Below are 19,132 nucleotides of genomic sequence, written 5' to 3'. Positions count from 1 at the left end.
TCAGATAGGCGCAATCCCCGAGTTTCTGTCAACCTTATGATCTACTTGAACCCAAATTGCACTGTTTTCGAGAAATACACTCATTTGCAAGTCAATTTGGTTTTCACGTGAGACTCAATTGAATCTCTCCTTTATGATGTCATCGTTTATGATGGACATCATAAAGGAGAGATTCACTTGAGTCTCCAATGGAAACCAAATTGATTTGCAAATAATGAACTTTCCTTTAGCTGATACACAAAAAAAATCTCACTGTAATGTGTAACTGACATTTGCTCATTTTGGTACATTTTGCATTTCTTCTTTATCAACAAGCGTATAAAAGGTCATTTCAGATAAAAAATTTCTTATCCCATGGCGTAAACACATGAGAAAGGGAATTCTAAACACTACATCAATTTGAATTTATTAGGTGCAGTAAAATATTTTGCTCAATTTTGTAAAAATTGGTTTAGAAAAAGGACGACAATTGCTGACTAATGATTAATGTGCCAAATAGCCTGTGCAACAGCGTAACTAGTAGGTGAGAGAACAAACAGTTGGTTCGAACGTGATGATAAGCGCTGATTTCTGGGGCACCCAATGACTCGTTCCAAATTTCCCCTTGACTAACTGTAATCTGTTTTATCAATAAACTGATTGAATTTCTGTATAGCTGTAGCAAAAACATTTACCAACAGCTTTTTAGCTTTCCGATAAAATTACTGAAAAATGACTGGTTAATCAACGCTCACCCAAATTTGATTCGTTTGTTTCAGCGGAGCAAACATAGTTGTTTTTTACCCGCTCATTCAAATACAAAAATAACAGGTCTTGATGTATGGGCACATACCAGAGTTTAGAATTGTTTCCTGGAGGTCAAGAAAGACCTAAAATTGATAACAATTTTGCCGGGAATGAACTCTCCGTCTGAGATTTGATTAGCAACATGTAGCTTCTATAGGTCTTCCATCTTGTACGAATGACAATTCATGCTACAGAAATTTTAAGTTGACAAAAAGCAAACATCGAAAAATGACAGTACCTTGGTGGGAATAAAAAACAAACGTCAAAGACCCTCACGTGATATTTTCGCAGAAAGATGCAACATCACATAACGAATGTTCAGCACTCATCAGGGTGAAAGTACTTTTATGGTTACTGAAGTTGACTCTAGTCAACTGGTGGTTGTTATCTGAAAAGAGGTTCGTAAAAAGTAGAAAAATCGATTCTCCGGGAAGGTTATTACTAACAACTCCATCAATTTACTCATCAGCACGTAGCATATTAAAACAGTGTGTTGAAAAACAAAGCTTCTGGCTTCACAAAGCAGGCTCACAATTCTGCTTGGGCAAAGTGTAATCTGACTGCCAGAGGTCGTCTTCATTGGTTGAAGTGCCCGTGGTACTCGGGTTTGACAATTTACGGTTTTGATGAAGTTCACAGTTAAAGGTTCTCATCAATACATTTGTCAATGCGATCTAAACACAAACGTCATTGATTGGGCTAAAACAAGGCACTGAAAATGCCGTTTTATTAGAAATCTACTGGTTTCAACCAGCTCTTGTGGACAAATCAGCTACCTGTTCCCTAAACCATTGAGTGAGACAGCGCATAACGATTAGACTGACAGGAAGAGCTTAACCAGTTTTCACGATCCAATCTGTTCGTTCACGTCGGCTGGGTGGGAGAGACGGGGATTTGTATCCTTGGATACACTGCCCTAGATTTGTACGTCTTCCTGACGCGCATAGCTAACCAGCCCCGGTTCAGCTGGTCGGTGGATTTGTCGAAACACTTTCCGTTCCCTGCGCTTTTCACTTGCGCTGCTCTGCAGTTTTCTCCATTTGATTAGTATAATTAGGATGCATACGCATGCAGAACCACACGCTGAATGACCAATTTGGTCGGCGTTTGAAAACGAGACAAAAACAATTGCCCATCACATCCATTGTACCCGCGATACTCAGCAACTCGTCTCGAGGTTGGCGATGATACTCGCAGATAATGCATGTGACTTCGCCTGCATTTGGCACGCCCAGTTGTCTGCCTGATTACTCGCAACAGGCAATGTAAGGTGTGGAATTGCACGGTTGGGACTAACTTGGGACCCATTCAGCCCACACTATAACATTAGCGATAAGGTCGTGTTCTAGTTTAGGAAAAAGGGGTGGTCAATTTATAATTCCCGGTCGTTACCGGATTGTGGCGCTTCGCGTGTTGTTTATATTTAGAAAAATCCATTCCTGATTTTGTGCGATTTCTCATTAATCTTTTGTTTGTTTTGAAAAAGTCCTTTGCACTTGCTCCTTTAAGGGGAATATGACCCTTTGCACTTGCTCCTTTAAGGGGAATTCGAATGACAGACTATCCCGCAGAGATCTTATCCTTTAGTTATAACAACTCTTCGGCGCACGGCCTCCTTGCCATCCGGAAGAAGCATGAGGGCGGAGATACTGGAAGGTTACCAAAGCCTAGACAAGAGCAGCTGTAATTCACGGGTTTGATTCGAACCACGGAATGTTTGGTCCGTCAATTCACGCCTTGACCACTGAACCATCTTGAGCTCTCTCTCCACTTGAGGCAGACTGCTTCGGGGAACGCAGATACCACTGCTTCGGGTATAAGTGAAACTTCCAAACTGCCATCCAGTTATTCCTGATCCTGCTCACCAAGCCACTTAGGAGGTTCAAGGTGGATGCCTATTGCAAAGAACCAATTTTTGTATAGATGGCGTATGTGTTCATGTTAGAAGTGGATTTATTCAATTAAAAACCTTACCGGAAATGGTTTTGATCCATTTTTCCCTCAACCGAGTTGGATGTACAGACTTCTCAGCACTCTATTTCTAGTCACAGGACCGGTTCCATAATGTCCGGAGCATCATTTAACGTGGCAACGAATAACCGTGAACGTATCAAGTCGAAGTATCTTATTCAGTCAACCGAAAAATAAGACGGAACACGTTGTGGGAATTCGGATGGTTTGAAAAAGCATCTACGTCCTTCAAACTGGCACGCGAACACGACTTGACACGCGCGACAGACGCTGTGAGGTTTGGAAGACAGAGTGATTGAAAGCATAGAGTCTGTTCTTACAGCCTTACCACATAATTTTGCCTGTATCTCTTTTGAGGGCAACATATTCGGTTCTGAACAAACACGTTGAACCTCTTTGAAACTGCGAACCGTGAAGTGTTCCAATCACTGTTCACCAGCAACTCCTTTTCGGATTGTAGCATTTATTGCGTAAAAAACCTGTTGGACACTGGTGTGATCACGGGCCAGAGACATTCACTTGGTATGTCACAACTGAGCCAAAAAATAATTCCCAGTAACCAATTAGCACAAATCATATTTGTCACTTGCGTTCTGCCTAATCCAGGCTAAAGAATTAGCGTGCTAATCCCGGAAAATCAACTTCTCATGTGATCGGATTATCGGTCACCTCTGATTAGCTGATCTCATGATGAAGGGGTGGATTTATCGTGATTTGGGTCGGCATTTCCAATCAGAAACGACCAAACTTGACAGGTGGAAGATTGTCTTAAGAATATAACCACGACTTCATATCGCACAATACATTTTTCGGAACGAAAGCTGATGTGTATGAGGTTTGACAGGCACGATTGCATGAAGAAACGCGGACTAATCAACGAACTAACAACAATTTACATGAAGAAACTAACTTGTTGTTAATTAGCGAAATAAAAAAATTCACAAAATTTTGTGATGTTTACTATAAAAGCAGACATTTTCCGGAAATTATTTTACCGTTTGACGTGGTTTACTGTGGTTCGTGTTTCTGTTTTAATCTGACGTACTAGTGGTCGATGCGGATGTAAGACTGAGTTCATTTGTTGTCTGCGGATCACATGTTTAACCCAGTCCACGTGACATAGACCACAACAGAAAACTGGGAAGATCATGTTGAGTTCGACGAAACATCAGCACCCGAACTACAAATTTATGAAATGTAATGTTTACCTTAGGTTACAAGTTTTCATGTATTCAATAAACACCGTTGTGTGGCAAACCATGACCGCGTCTTCCCACATTCTTAGGAGTCAGAATGGTGTGTTCTTTATTAACGTGATTAAAAATAAACAATTGCCTTCCCTGTATCTATAAAATTGATCTTTTATCGAATTTTGTCCAAGGAATGGAAGCCGGCCGTCAGCGAAGACGACAGATAGAGCAAAATACTATAGATGGTTCAGGTTATCGAAAGAAAGCTCAGTAGCTCTATGTGTGGATGAAATTGATTGATGGTCCTCCCGGAAACTCCAAAATTTTGCGCAATTTCTAGGGTGCTTTAAAAAGCAAATTTATTCCTTACTGCCGTCCCCCTCCATTACACTTTTAATTTCCGCGTCGTGCTTTACCCCCGAACTCGCCCGGGTATTCCACAAGGAGTAGGAACAGTGAGACATGATTTGGCTATCAGAACTGCCAAAAGTCATACTAATCTAAATAATCAAATTAAAAATTAATTTTACCAATCGTAGACATAAAACTGTAAAAAAATTTCTGGTGATGGATTTAGCAGCAAAGACGTAATTAAACAAAACTGCGTACTGTTTTGTGGGTGGATGTGTTTTGCTCTTACTTTCTGCCCGGTCGGATACACCTCAAATCGTATGCTCAAATCGTATCGTCCTCAAATCGTATGCTCGTACCAAAATGTGCGCAACAACAGCCTATTAGTGTTTGGTTTTTCGTGCCTAATAATATTATGAGGTCGGAAGAAAGGTTAACCAGTATGTAGTCGATGCCTTTCAGTTTGACCAAGATGTTAGCGCTGTTGGTGTGGACTCAGCGGAATAATTACGCCAGAAAAGGAACACGGCCGTTCAAACGAGAGTGGTGTGACTATGAACCAAATACCTATCCCGCAACCAAAAATCTGCCCAGTGGGTTTCAAGCGTGTGCCACGCTACCTGACTCGGAAGTCTTGACTGCCGGGTCAATCGGTCGTCGCTACCAGGACAGTTAATGGGTCATCGTTCGACGAGTCGGGCACACCAATCACATCGCTCAAGTGTGAACACGTTTCGCCTGTTCAGACATGAAAATCCAGATGCGTCCAGCGTGTGTTGGTGGGTTAGCGGTTACCGGCTTGCCTCGCATGTCAGATATCCGCGGTTGAAATCCGGACACGGACACTGGATATGCAGTGCTGATGGGCTCTAATGAGAGCGAAACTCGAGTCCAGTGCTTCCCTTTGGTGTGTGGACTCACCGGAATAATTACGCCTGAACAGGAGGACGACCGTTCAGACGAGAGTGGTGTGACTATCAACAGAATACGGAATAAGTCCTTAAAAAACTTCGCTTGCCAAAGACTGCTCGGAAATGCTCCCTGTTTTACAGAGTAGACTAAATTCCCTACCGAGTCTGTCCATCACAGCTCGAAATAGGGAAATAGTTATGTGACTACAAATCAAAGATGATCATATCTCAAACAGCATTAGGCAGCTCATTTCACCTTATTTCAGCAAACTGGGTCACTATGGTTGAAATAATTCCTACAGTCAAAGTGGTAATTCCGCCCTCCTCACGTCATCTATAATTTCAGTTGCGTTTAATGTGACATCTATACTTCTGAACCAACCAGTGTCTCACTGGATTCTTGAACATTTCAAACCAATTGCTTTAGACTTTGCGACCCCAATTTCGAACACGTTCAACAGCCAGATGAGACATGCTATCCAAATAATACTTCTCAAGTCCTCATTATAATCTTACGCAGTGAAAATCTGATCTGCTGGCTTTCCCATTGCAGCCCTAATAACAGTTTAGCAAACAAGAGTTTTATTGCACGAAACCTTTTGATAAAAAGATTCCCGACGATTCCCGAAATGAACTCGAACCATCTGCTTCATCAGAGAGCGTGACACCCGACGTAATTTTTTATTACTTTATTCGTTACCTATAAAACTTATGTTCGGAGTTGATGAAATTATTTTGGAAATATAACCTTTCACAACTTGTTCTATGTCCGTTTTGGTGAACTAGCTGATAGAGTTCATGTTTTACCAGTCGCTTGTAATTTTTTCATGACGGAAACAGCAAGCTTTAGTCTTCTCTAATCATAGCAAATGTCAGTAAAACCAAGGTAGAGACCAATTTTGGCTTCCTGAATGGCTCCTTTTTCAGAGCAAAATACTAATGCTATAGCTGATTGCGGCTTACTAAATACTCTACAAAGCATGCCAAAATCCATCGCAGTCGCTTTCTGTTTCTTTCATTCATTAATGCAGTGTCTAAAAACCATCCACCCTAATGCCTCCATGTAGGGACTTATTACGGTCAAATTCTTAGAGGTGGTTGCATGATAGTAATCACTTTCGTCAGTGGTAGAAGGGAACCATAAAGTACACAGTTTTCTGTTTTGTTGACACTGATCGACTAAGCTGTTCGTCAGCGCGATTCGTCCTCAAGATGAGTCGATCGGTCGTTTATCGATCGGACAACTTATCGATCTAGCAGCCTGAACATAAAACCAAAGATAAGAGAAGCAATCGTAAAATTACAGACTGGGTTCGACCGAAACCAACTGCTAGTAATCACCACAAATTTGGTTTCCGATTGACCCTCGATAACGCGTGACGGGTTTTGTTCTTCCTGGAGATCAGTCCCCGACTTTCTTCAAAATCCCTATTTTCCGCTTGAACTGCCAAATGCGGATGCGCAGGAAGTTACGCGCTTGGCTCGGCAGAAAAACTGAAAGGTTGACGTAACTCCTCCTAACTCTATGTTCCCACTTTGAAACGTTTCTTATCTGGGAAAAGCTTTAGTACCTCCTAATCATACATCCGACATCTAAATGTCAATAATTTCAGCTCGCACAGTCATTCTCTCACATTTTGTTCCTGCCGGAAGAATTGTCATCCTACTTAAAGTTTGAAGGGCTTCGCCAAGAGACTGAATTGGTATTCACACATTTCATTCTTCTGAAGTGCTCTTCAGATAACTCACAAATGTGAGTTTTCATTGTGAATACTCGAGTGCCATCACCAATGCTACGTTCTGGGGGGAGGAAATACGAGTTTCGCATTTTAGTGAAAGAATTTTATCATGACAAGTCGATTGGAAATTGTCAGCAACGTTATAAGAACGCTCTTTGGTAATTCAGTAAGCAATTTTAAGCTAGTAAAACCACCATGTCAACAAACCATAGCACCCGACGCATGACGACGCCATCAAAGGCAAAACATCAAGTTTTTTGGATATAAAAGCCAAACGATTCATTGATCAGTCAAGTAGGCCGGATTACTTAAAACACAGCCTGAGTTAGATTCTTCCGTGAGTTGCCGAACAGTCCAAAGTATATATTTTGCTTGTTGTATGATAACGAAATCGGTTACTAAATTAAAACTGCAGATAAACCCTGGCACACCTTTGGCACCTCAAATGTTACCAAGCATTGATCGAATACATGCATGGAACGTTCACAAGTCAAACAAGATGAGATGATGCGTGCATTTCTGCGTCTGATATCCACGCTTATTCAGTTACAGTTTGAGACCTGAACTAGATATCTTACTTCTATTAGGCACTGAGTTTTAGGGTTTTTTGGATGCTGGCACACCACGCAGTTTCCAAGTCACATACGCACCACCGATTAGCAGTGGCGCACGCTGTTGTTTCTTTGTCACAGATGGCGCTGTCAAGGTTGTGTATTTGTCCACAGGAGGTGCCGAACAAAAATGAGTTTACCAAACATTGGGTGTTTAGAAGCTGTAAAATTTATTCAGGATTTCAGCAAAATGTATATTAAACATTTCTAGATTGGGCAGCTTAGAATTTCGGTATATTTTAGGTGGACCCTTTGCAGAGGCAAAGCTGTTCAGGCAGTCGTGACTCAAAGACACTCACGTATTTGAGTCTGTTTGAACGTCCAACCTAGATCACCACAGTTAGAGGATGTAAAAGGCCATCTTTTTTTACTTAACATGGCTTTTTGGCCATTAGGACGCCTCGCGTTTTTGCATTTATGCCCGTAACTTCATGGGTCTTTCAATATCCTTGAAATTTTTAGGTATTCAGCACAAATGAAAGCGCTTCCAGATTAGGAGCTGCAAGCTATAAGGGCATGGAGATGCACATCCCAATAAACGTTATTGTATGCCTATTTATAGGTCAATTCAAAGTAACGACAGTTGCCGAAACTGGTTGTAACAATTCCAAAATGCAACTAGCGTTTTTGCCGAAAGAACGTTTTTGTATGATTTTTGCCGATGCGGTTTGTATCTGTTAACCTACCAGACAAAGTGGCACCTTAAATTTGCTCAGGTGATTAAAATAACCTGTTTAAAATACTCCATGTAGATTTAGCCAAAAACAGAAACAGTAGTTTTCACTTTTCTAAGGGACTGTCTGCCGTTGATATAACCTGTCAAAAGTAACCACAGCAGTCCGGTTACCTGAAGTACGCCTCCGTTCGTTTTGCTCAAAACAACATCTTTTCTCGAAATGCTTTAGTCGGAGATGATTTAATGTAATAAACTTTTTGGCGCAAGAAATTACGCAAAAAACATTTCTAACTAATAAAATCTGCCAGAAATTCGAACGAGATTTTCATTAAAAGACTCACCAAGCACTATTTTTGGCTGATTCATGGACATTCGTCAAAAACCAAGCGCGTTTTTACGGAGAGTAAATAAACAAAAGTGTGATAATTTTGATGGCAAATTAAAATATCGCTTTAATTCACGCATAAACCAATAAACCGACCTGCATTTTCTTATAGTTGCAGTGTGGTGGAATAGAAAAGTTTATTGCAACCTAATGTCGTCTGATTTAAGCAGGGTTCTACGGAAAGTTTCGCCATTTGGTTCATTCGATAAAATTTTATGCGATTTCCAAAATTTTTATGTCTTCTGAACACGAAAGAAAGCTGCTCAAATCGTTTTTATTCAGACGAATTCATTCGAAAGAATTGTTGCAAAAACTTTCACTTGGTAGCTGATTTGCTGAAACTGCAAGCTTGAAATAAAAAAGTATAAACTCAACTTTATTAAAAAAACTCAGCACACGAGAGGTTTCTCACCCAATCTCTATACATTTCAGCTGAGCATCGGCAATTTATAAGATCGCGTTGTCACCTCTACTCGTAAGTTGGAATAAATTGTTGCATTCACAAGCCGCTGCTCCCACCACGAACCAATGTTGACGCACAAAGTTGAGTAAGGTAGGTATTAAATTTCAGAACGTTTATGTACGCATCGGGTGCTCAAATACAGCTGTTTGGTAGCACCACACGTGAAAAAATGATCGGCCATTCAAGCGGGTAATTCGAACGTTCTTGTAATACAACCTTAGCAAGACACTCACCAAACCAAGAGTACAATTCTGGCTACTTGGCCATTCACACCACAGGACGACAAGATCTATTTCAGCGTAAGAAAACACCCGTGGAATTAACGGAGACGCAATATGAATTCCGTCCGTCTCTATCCAGTTTTCAGCTCATTTGCCGGAAGATCGCTGGCTCAAAAGTTTCACGAGATGCTCAATTTTGATAAATTTAGATAAAGAGAAAATAGCTGAGCTGATGTTCTCGGCTACTTTGCATAGATTTATCCATAGGTGTATCTCCAATTTTTATGCTTTCCGGAGAGACCTACAGTTAGATCTGAATCAGCTCTGTAGCTTAGAGAAAAGTCATCATTATTCTGGCGGGCAACTCGGAGTGAATGGGGTATGATTGAGACACTGACAATAACTTGGAAGGAGATGGCTGACTATTTTGTCCTTGTGAGCCGTAGAGGGAGGTGAATCGCTGTTAAAGCTATCGGTGTAACGGTGGTACTACTGGGAGAGCAGGCATACGAGTAGTATGGTTTCTTCTTGTACATTCACTTTGCGCCTCTTGAAAAGGGAGAACTGTTGCGGGATTTGTGGAGTCGCTTTGTGGCGTTTGCTTAAATTTGTGCAACAGTCAATGAAAACCCAGGAAAGTTCAGAAAGATATGTTCAGAGAAAAGATGGATATTCACTTTTGTAAAGAAGATGCACATGAGAGTTTTGCTTCCTTGTCCAATAGTTTTTTACTGGTCAGTTGGCATTTCCTAATAAATAACTGTGCATCGAAGGCCTTCTTCCTTTCATCAGTAGTGTTTTGCAGAATTTCTTTGAGGGCTTTGATTCTCTCAGAATCTATTCGTGTGCTGGATAGTTGTTTATCAGTACATGATTCAGAAGTGGTCCCATGATCAAACCTATTCACACGCACACATGCTGTCTCGGAACAGGCGCCGGAATCCGAAACCCCACAAACATGCCTTTTACTGCGAAATACATCAGAACTTCGCTCATATGTCCACGTAGACTCTGGTTCTTTTAAGTTTAAGTTTTTAAGTTTAATTCTCTCGCGTTTAAGATGCGAGAAAACGTGCGCATCAGATTCGTGAATTAAGCGCCAATATGACTAACATGACTCCACAAGAAAGAGTTTGTTCCCCGAAATTTCAAGTTGCGCATATCTACGTGAGATCCCCGTTTTGTTCCCAATAAGTTGAGAATTACACACACTTTCTCTCGCTGAATTGAAGCTCGACGTTTGTTGAAAGATGATTCGTTGTAAAATTCTTTGGGAACCGTTTGTCACTGTGCAGGTGTAGCAGGCTTCAACACCTCATTGATTCTCGTTACCTCTCAAGGTTGCAATATCTAAGAGTTAAAAATGTGTTGGACTTTGCTAACCACTTATTTCTCATGCAGCTCAGTTGCAGTAAATTGATCTAACTGAGACCTCGATTTTATCGGAGAACTAGACGCTGATGTCAAAATGTCTCCCTGTCAGTTGCTATTTTCGGGATGCTTGCAGTTCCCGCACAGTCAAAAGATGAAAATCGTATCCAGAGAAACCCAAGAAAGTGCTCGTTTTATTCATCTGCAATGCAACAATTTAATCAAAACAATTTGGATCAGGGAAAATGTTCCTGTGGTGAACTTTTCATAAGGACAAGATGCAGTCTGAGTTGATATTATACTCCAGGGTATGTGAGACACCGTCATTGTAATTAGGCGTCTACAATTGAATGTTCTCTATTCAGGTTGTACAAAACTAATCGACACAAGCTCTTCATGAAATCACCTTTGAACATAGAAGCAATCAACGTAAGAGGACAAGCGAATTCTGCGTGAAACATGTTGCACCTGTGTACGCCTTAATACCATCCGCTTTTGGGCTAACCAGCTTTCAGATCAGATACTGCTGAGTGTTGTAGACTGTTGCTCAGTATGTGAGCAAGATAAACTTCATAAACTAGTGCGCTCTGTGGGTAAGTTTTTGCCCTTTCCGAGCTAGCCAATCAAAGTATATTTAAGGAAAGCAGGAGCCTGTTAAGGAAGTTCAAACAGGAGACCTCTTCGGTTTATTCCTGTCTATGTTAATTTTTATCTATTTATTTTTACCTAAAAAACGTGGAATTCATCACACTGTGCAGGACATCAATTTGAGTTGTGAAAATTTCACGGTGTCCGTAAATTGCATTTTCTGGTTATTCACTGGCTGGTTTCTTTCTGAACAGACGTCAAAAATAAAGCTTTGCAAAAAACATTTTTTCTTTTTGTTTAAGCGTCTCTTACTCATTGATATTACAGCGATGGAAATTCTCTTTCAAAATTTTGAAACTTACTCAATTTTTCTTATGATTTTCATGCAATCTTGAACCTCCCGAGCCGGATGAAATATTGCGCTTGTAAAAGCTGGATCATTGGTGACACCCGGGAGAACGGGAATAGCAATAACGTTTAATCTCTTTGTTCCAAAGATGTCCCGATGCTCATGAATTCTATCCTCAAGAGATATCTACGCATCATCTAATGGTACATATATCTGAGTAAGCTCGTTCATAGCCCAATATTATTTCGCATTTTCAGACAACCCAACTGAAGCCAGTTCTAAATAGCAATGCAGTTGCCGTGGGAATAATCATAAAATTCAGCGTGCTTTGGAACTTGCCTCATTGCAAAGTACGCGCTAACTGATAACCGAGGATCCTAACTAACACCGTACTGGTTTCACGTCACATTGCTTTCTGGTAACCACGAACACAAGGTGCCTTCAACCATTTTGCGCAAATTCTAAAAGCAATGGCACTTCGTTATTGTCGTTGCGTTATGGTAACTCGCATACGAAAATAATTGGGGAAAACAATGGCTTGTAACCATGACGACTTATTGTGCGAGTACGCGATCGCCATGAGTTTGTTTTCACTTGCGGGTTTTCATATGATCATGCAAGTAATCACGTGACGAGGCAAATACATAACAAAATCAAATTTTAAAATGCATCATAATCATACTTGATGGCCGCCTTATGTTCCACACATTCAAACAATAAGAGAACCCAATGTGTACTCGAGATACGATCTTGGAAAAGTTTCAATCTTTGGCTCGATTCTGTCTGATCCAACTGGCTAGAAAGGATAAAGTGTTTACAAGTCAGCCAAGGATATGATAACGTGCTCATCATTCCCTTGGTTCACATCGTAATAATAGTGCAAATAAAGTGGATATTCGAGAAATACACTGCGTTTTCTGACTAAAAGCTGCAAATTAACGAGTACTTTTAAATGAAAGACTGACTATGTCCGCCTCAAACTTGCGGGCATTTTCGTAAATGTAGCACCCTAGACAAGACCTGATTTGTGAGTACCAACTAGGTCTGAAGATATCAGACAAAGCTAATCTTGTCAATTGCCAGCTCTAATAATATGCACCTCAATTGATTTCGTTGAAGCCGTGTGGTTCATCACACCAGGTTAGTCCCCAGGCAACGATGGCTTGAAAAATAGTGCCTAATCGGTGTCAGTAGAGTTTTCAGCATTTCCATGAATTGTCCACAAGGTTCATAGCATTTGAGGAGGAGGTATTTCCCTTGACGAACGTTACAAAGGGTGTCTGTAAAAATGCACGCACAACCAGAACACTTACTAAATTATGGCCCGTTCTGAGTTAACTTCGAATGACGATTACACAAACTTCTAGATAATAATTTGACGCAGGTTTTGGGATCACCTCAATACAACTTGGCCAAAAAATGTTCTCTAGTGATAACAGAAATCCTTCCCTCAAAACGCACTGCCAGTTATTGAGAAAATAAAATGGTATCAATAAAACAAAGGAACAGGTAGAGAGCATGTACAGATATGGTACACTTCAGTGGAAGAAGGAACATTATGCCGTAGCATGGCACTTAAAACATGAGTATGATGTGAATGCGTTGGGATTAAAACTGTGTTTAATAGCGCACTCTTGTATGGTAAAATCTGCTCTCTAAATAAAAAACATGCATATGGCTTAGCAACCGTGGGACGGTTGCTTAAACTGCAGTCTTATTTTGCGTAGCAGTTTTCACTCGCAAATATGGAACTCGTTAAACAAAGGGTAAATGCTTTTCAAAGAATGTGCACAAAACGATACGTCGCTTGCATTCAACAAGTAATACACTTGTGGCTTATTCATTATTTTCCTCTGCTTTCTTATTCGTAGCTGGCAACCAAATTCCGCAATCCAGTGTGCTCAACTTTAAGCAGTGTCGTAGTTGAGAAATTTGTCAACTTTTTTTGACATTGAAAGCAAATGATTTCCATTTGATCTCCTTTGCATAGGACAGCAAACCTTGAATGCTACCAGTAATATGAACCACCGGCGTGCTTGCGGCAACGCACAAACTGTAGCGGAAGTGTTTCAATTCATTCCACGGTCCATCTGTTAGCCCGCCGTAATTCATAATTTACCGTCCCCAAGTCCATCATGGACTAATGGTAAGCTAAATTTTATCATAAATTACTGCTGATGATAAATTAGACGTTTGTCAAAAATCCTGATTCGCCTAACCTTTATTTGAACGTGGCGCAACAACGGAAGAATTGCCACTGGTTTTCCGGTCATGTATGTCATTAGAGAGCACAGCCGCTGAACAGAAGTACTTTAGTGGGGTGTCCCCAAAATTTCGTCTTTCAGTAAAATATATTTGCGTTTGTTATAGAAGGAAATTTCGCTCATCTGAATTTCGTGTTTTATCCTGGGGCATCATTAAGCAGGATTCGCTAGCGGGCATTTATATAGTCGGATCACACATGTGTGGACAGGATAAGTCACTCTACATCTGCCAGTGCATTCCACGGTTAGGCAAATTGAGACACACGTCCCATAAAAGTGCCATCAGAAAGCATCAAGCTAAACATACTATGGTTTCGCTCACATATTTGTTTATCGCATTTGCCGTACACATAGATGCCAAAAGCTGACATCCAAATCTGTGATTTATATGATTGATTTATAGTTCATCAGCAAAAGATGGAACCATGCTTTGTTGTCGACGAATGTGACTCCTGCTGGACCAAAACATTCATAATTTTTCGGAGAGGTGCCGTAGCAAGCAGTACCTACAGCTGAGTCTCGAAAACATTCAACCGTTTTTTCGGAAAAATTGAATACATTTTGTTCCAAATGCAATGGTTGCTCCGTGGGAAACGCGCTACGCATTAAGTCGCTTGAATCGACTCCGTGAAATTATTTTATCTAGATAATTTATAAACAACAGAATTCGTGAACCGCCTGGGCTGAAATAGATACCATTCCAGCGAATCCAGAAACAGTAGAGGACCAGGGAACAAACAGAAAATTGAATCGTCAGTTGCGGGTAAGAACATTGTAACAAAGTATTGTGCTGAAAAAATTTATCATGATCGGAATTGGTGTCATGAATTTGTAAAAAAAACACGTTGAACGTTTTACTTTTGACTGTGCAGGGCCGACGAAATGATTCACCAGAAACGTAATCGTCATTTACAAACGTGTCGCAGATTATCATCTTTGATTTTTTGTAGTAAGTTGACCAAAGTTTGAGTGCCTTAGGTCTCACTCATTCAGTCAGCAATTTTATGGAAGGCAACTGTACCAATAAAGTTTTAGAGAGTTTAATCATTTAACATGCGACTTTTTTTGCTAAATGGCGCCTTACATGTAATCGAATTAAAGTTATGTAAAGGTACAAGTTTGTGAGTGGCTGTCTTGTGTCACCAACCTTGCTGTTGATAATTTCATGACCTAAAAGCCAGTTTGTTTCAGGCTTTTCAATTATCACGACAAAATGAGAATAAGCCAGTCAGAACACTTTAAGGTCAACTGTGTCGCGATCGAACAAAACGTTTCCTGGACTGAAGCACTATCGGAATACCGGGCTCAGTTTGAAGCTCTCCACATAGGCCTCATGGTCGATGGCTATTTAACACACAGCAGCACACCAAAGAAAATACTCCGAGCATTTGCCAAGCACATAGTAAACTTTAAAACTTGAAGCTTAAAAATCTCAGACGATATGTGTTTCACTGGTTACAGTTTCGCTTCAAATATTTCGGAAAAAATTTGTCTGGGTGATTTGTTAGATTTCAACTGTTTTCCATATTTTTTGGAATACAATGGTTACTCTGAACAGTATATATGGATAGACCGCTTTGGAAAAAATTTCTCCCAAAGGTTGCTGCTGTAAATGCATTAACTTGGCTAATATGGTTTGTACGATCCTGTCCAAAGGGCCGTGATCTCAAAGCAAGGAATTGGTTAATTAGCCTAAACGCACGATCTAGGAGTCCTATCTGACAGGTGTAGTCTAGTCTAATTCAACGACGGACGGTCAGTAATAATTGAGTCGAAACCGATTTCTACGAACTCAGCTGCGTTTCTTCAGTAGTCGTAATGGGGCAGTGAACAGTATACTGAATCAGACGTGGGCAGACAGTATAGATAGGTAGACCGTAGTTCTATAGGAAATAAATAGTAAATCGTGAGGAGAATTAAAGAAAGGCTTACGGCTAGATTGAACCTTGGGCAGTTGGCAACACAGGATGGCACACAAAGGGCAGTGTGCTACCGGACAAATCAAGCGGGAAAATTGTTGTTCACTTCAAAGGGGGACAAATTTTCAACAACAAGCCCAGAAATAATGTAAACAAATCGTCCATAGAAAACGGTTGAGTCAACTTTTTATAAAATAGAACAGTTCAGACTTGAAGCTTGAGCAGTCACCAAAAGGGTGATGAATTGGCCTGAGGAATAGGGAAACAAATAATTACGTCACATAATTAACAAACCTTATGCTTTCTGAACTACTGATCTGCTGTGGGCACGATGAAAACGGTAGCGAATGGGATGTCACAAAATTACTTGGGGTCAATTAATTCTACCGAAATATCCAAGGCTTTTCGAACCAACTTCAAGTTCCCCAAACAAGAAACACCTTACACACTTATTCAAGTCTTTCATATGTTGCAACCCAAAGACCAAGTAAGTGTGTGGGTTTTTGGGATTTACGAGATCATGTCACACAAACCTCCAGTAGTATGAAAATATTTCTAATTTTAGTGCAACCACATTGTTGAAACAGTCCACTTTAATGAGATGATTAAATTCAATAGTACAGCAAGCGGATGATAATAATAAAGAAAAAGCAATTATCGTTATTTAAGCCATTGAGGGGGTTTCGAATAAGATGGCTGACAATGTGTTTAATAATTCCTAACATAGTCCACAATATTCCTATACCAAAAGGCGATTGCGTAAAGTGGATTTGCGACATGAGTAGTCTCTTCGGTATCCGATAAAATGTAAAGAAACACAGGTATTTAGTATATTGGGTCGGTCAATCGAAATGCTAAATTTGAGAATAAAACGGAGACAAATAGCACATTCAACTGAAGTAAAATAACTGTCTTTTATCCAGTCCGGAAGCTCCGTAAACATCAACAAATAAGATTACATTGGACATCCAATGCTGCCGAGTTTGTGGCCAGCAATGCCAGGAAATGTGAAGAAATGTGTAAAAATGTGAAGGATTGTGGAAGATTCAGCCATGTCAAGATAAAACTTTCATTGAACATCATGCAGCTATATACAACCACCTAAAACGTGTTCAGATAACTGATTGAAATTAAGTTTGCCATAAGCACAAAATGATACCAACAGGGTGATGTAAAAAAAGGCCAATTTGACCAAATTTGTGTAACTTTAGGAGCTTAACAACTTTTCAACAGGTGTATCGGTTTGCTTTAAAAATTTCCTCACATTAGCTTCACGCGTCCCCAAAAATACTTTGCGGTTTTCCTCTGAGCAGATTGCGTAATTCATTAATTATCAGTCATAATGAAAAGGAATCGAATGTCAGACAGTTGTGGGATCAGACAACGCATGAAATTCTCCCAAATATATATATTGAAAGTAAGAAGGAAATCCGTTATTGAGGAGAATGTCTTCCTTCACAGAAACGGAATTAACGAAAACCAACTTAATTTTGTCAGCTCTAAATTCTATTTTACGAGACATGTATCACTATTGGTCTCTTAAAGAACGAGGAATACTCCTCATGTGGCGATTCAATGAAGCGACACCGCTTGAGAAAAAAAATACTTGTTCCTTTTTTATGCTGAATGCCGACCAATTTCATCAATTTCGACCTAATTCACGAAAGGGTTACAGTGGTTTTTATTACCGAGTACTGTTGTTTTTTAGGGAAAAAATCAATCCCAATCGGGGTCGTTCGACGGAGATGATTAAAAAACGTGTCATCAGGCATAGCTGCTGGAATGCCCAGTGTACAGCGGTTGAAGACATTGACTGGTTGTTAGCTCGGCGAAGAACCATCGGAAAGCTACTTGGACATACCCAAAAATATGTGACAGCAAAACAGAATCAAAGGCACACACTCTTTGTTCAAAATTGATTTTGACATCACGGAGATCTTTGGTTGAAAAGTACATGTGTAAACCAATATTCTCAATTGCCCACGAAGAATGTCTGTGTACTTTGAAAAAAATCAATGCAAGCTTCGAGCAATAATGAATCTTCAGTAGTCCTGTTGCTGGTTTCATTAATTTTTCTTCATTGTTGATGTTCTCTCATGTTTCCTCCGCTGAGGGGAATAAATTTAGATGAAGATAAGGCCTTGCATTCGGAAACATCCTTAAAATTGCCTTTTGTTTGTTACTAAACAGCAAGTTTTCATTTCATCCATCTATACTGAGATTCTTCAGTTACTTCATTGCAAAGTCCAAATTTCCTGGTGGCTTTTTTCTAGCTTTATGTTCGACAAAATAACAGTATTTGTACGTCCGGGAAAAGCCAATCGCCGTTTTTTCACTTTGGTTTGCTCAGCGCCACACAAATGCTGATCGGTACCAGGATGATGACGATTTTTGTATGTATCAGAAACGACTTTGTTTCACAGATCAAATTCCGTCCAATTTGACAGGCGATCGGTTAGAAAATCACCGGCTAGAACTATTGATCCTGCGGGGAGTGAAGTTGTCCAAATGAGGTTAAATTAAGCTAATGCGTGTAGCTTTACTAGTGTAACGGAGATACTACTGATGGGGGAGGCATACGAGTAGCATGTTTTCTTGTAAATTCACTGCGTCTCTTGAAAAGGGAGATCTGTTGCGGAATTTGTGATGTCACTTTGTAGCATTTGCTTGGATCTGATCAACAGTCAATGAATATCCAGGAAATTTCAGGAAGACGAGTTCAAGGAGAAGATAGATTTTCAGTTTTTATAAACAAGATGCATATGAGAGTTTTGCTCCCCTGTTCAATAATCTGTAACTGGTCAGTTAGCATTTTCTAACGAATAAATCTGCAGCGAGGGCCTTCTTCCTTTCACTAGTGGTAGGCTAATCTCCTAGGACAAGCCTGCTTTGTCTAATAGCTGCAAGGACTGCTAATTGTTTGGTTTCGATGGACAGGCATTTCCAAGATATCCACCTTCATGGCCTAGAATATTCGTGGAAAACAGTTGGTCACAAAAGAGTTAGCTGCAGCTATTCGGGGTGATTACTGACATGGATTAAAGCAATACTTTGAAACAATCACATTTAAATATTCAACTAATTGAGATAATTCCAAGATCATTCAAAACATTTTTATAAGTACAATAAATCAAAAACCATATGTCGCGGATAATTTTTCGTGACATGTATGACAAAACTGACAGTATTTGCCCTTTTATCAGTTAGGTGCAATTTCGTCCTGTAAGTGAAGCCAATCTATGCTGAAAAGCCGAGAAGCACTGTACAGCTGTTTCATCCCCAATGGGAATCATCAGCAGTGCGCATCTCACCAAACTCCGAAGAGTCTCGAACCCGC

This window comes from Opisthorchis viverrini (genome assembly GCF_000715545.1).
Source record: "Opisthorchis viverrini unplaced genomic scaffold opera_v5_232, whole genome shotgun sequence".
Lineage (NCBI taxonomy): Eukaryota > Metazoa > Platyhelminthes > Trematoda > Opisthorchiida > Opisthorchiidae > Opisthorchis > Opisthorchis viverrini.
This window is presented reverse-complemented; position numbering follows the sequence as displayed.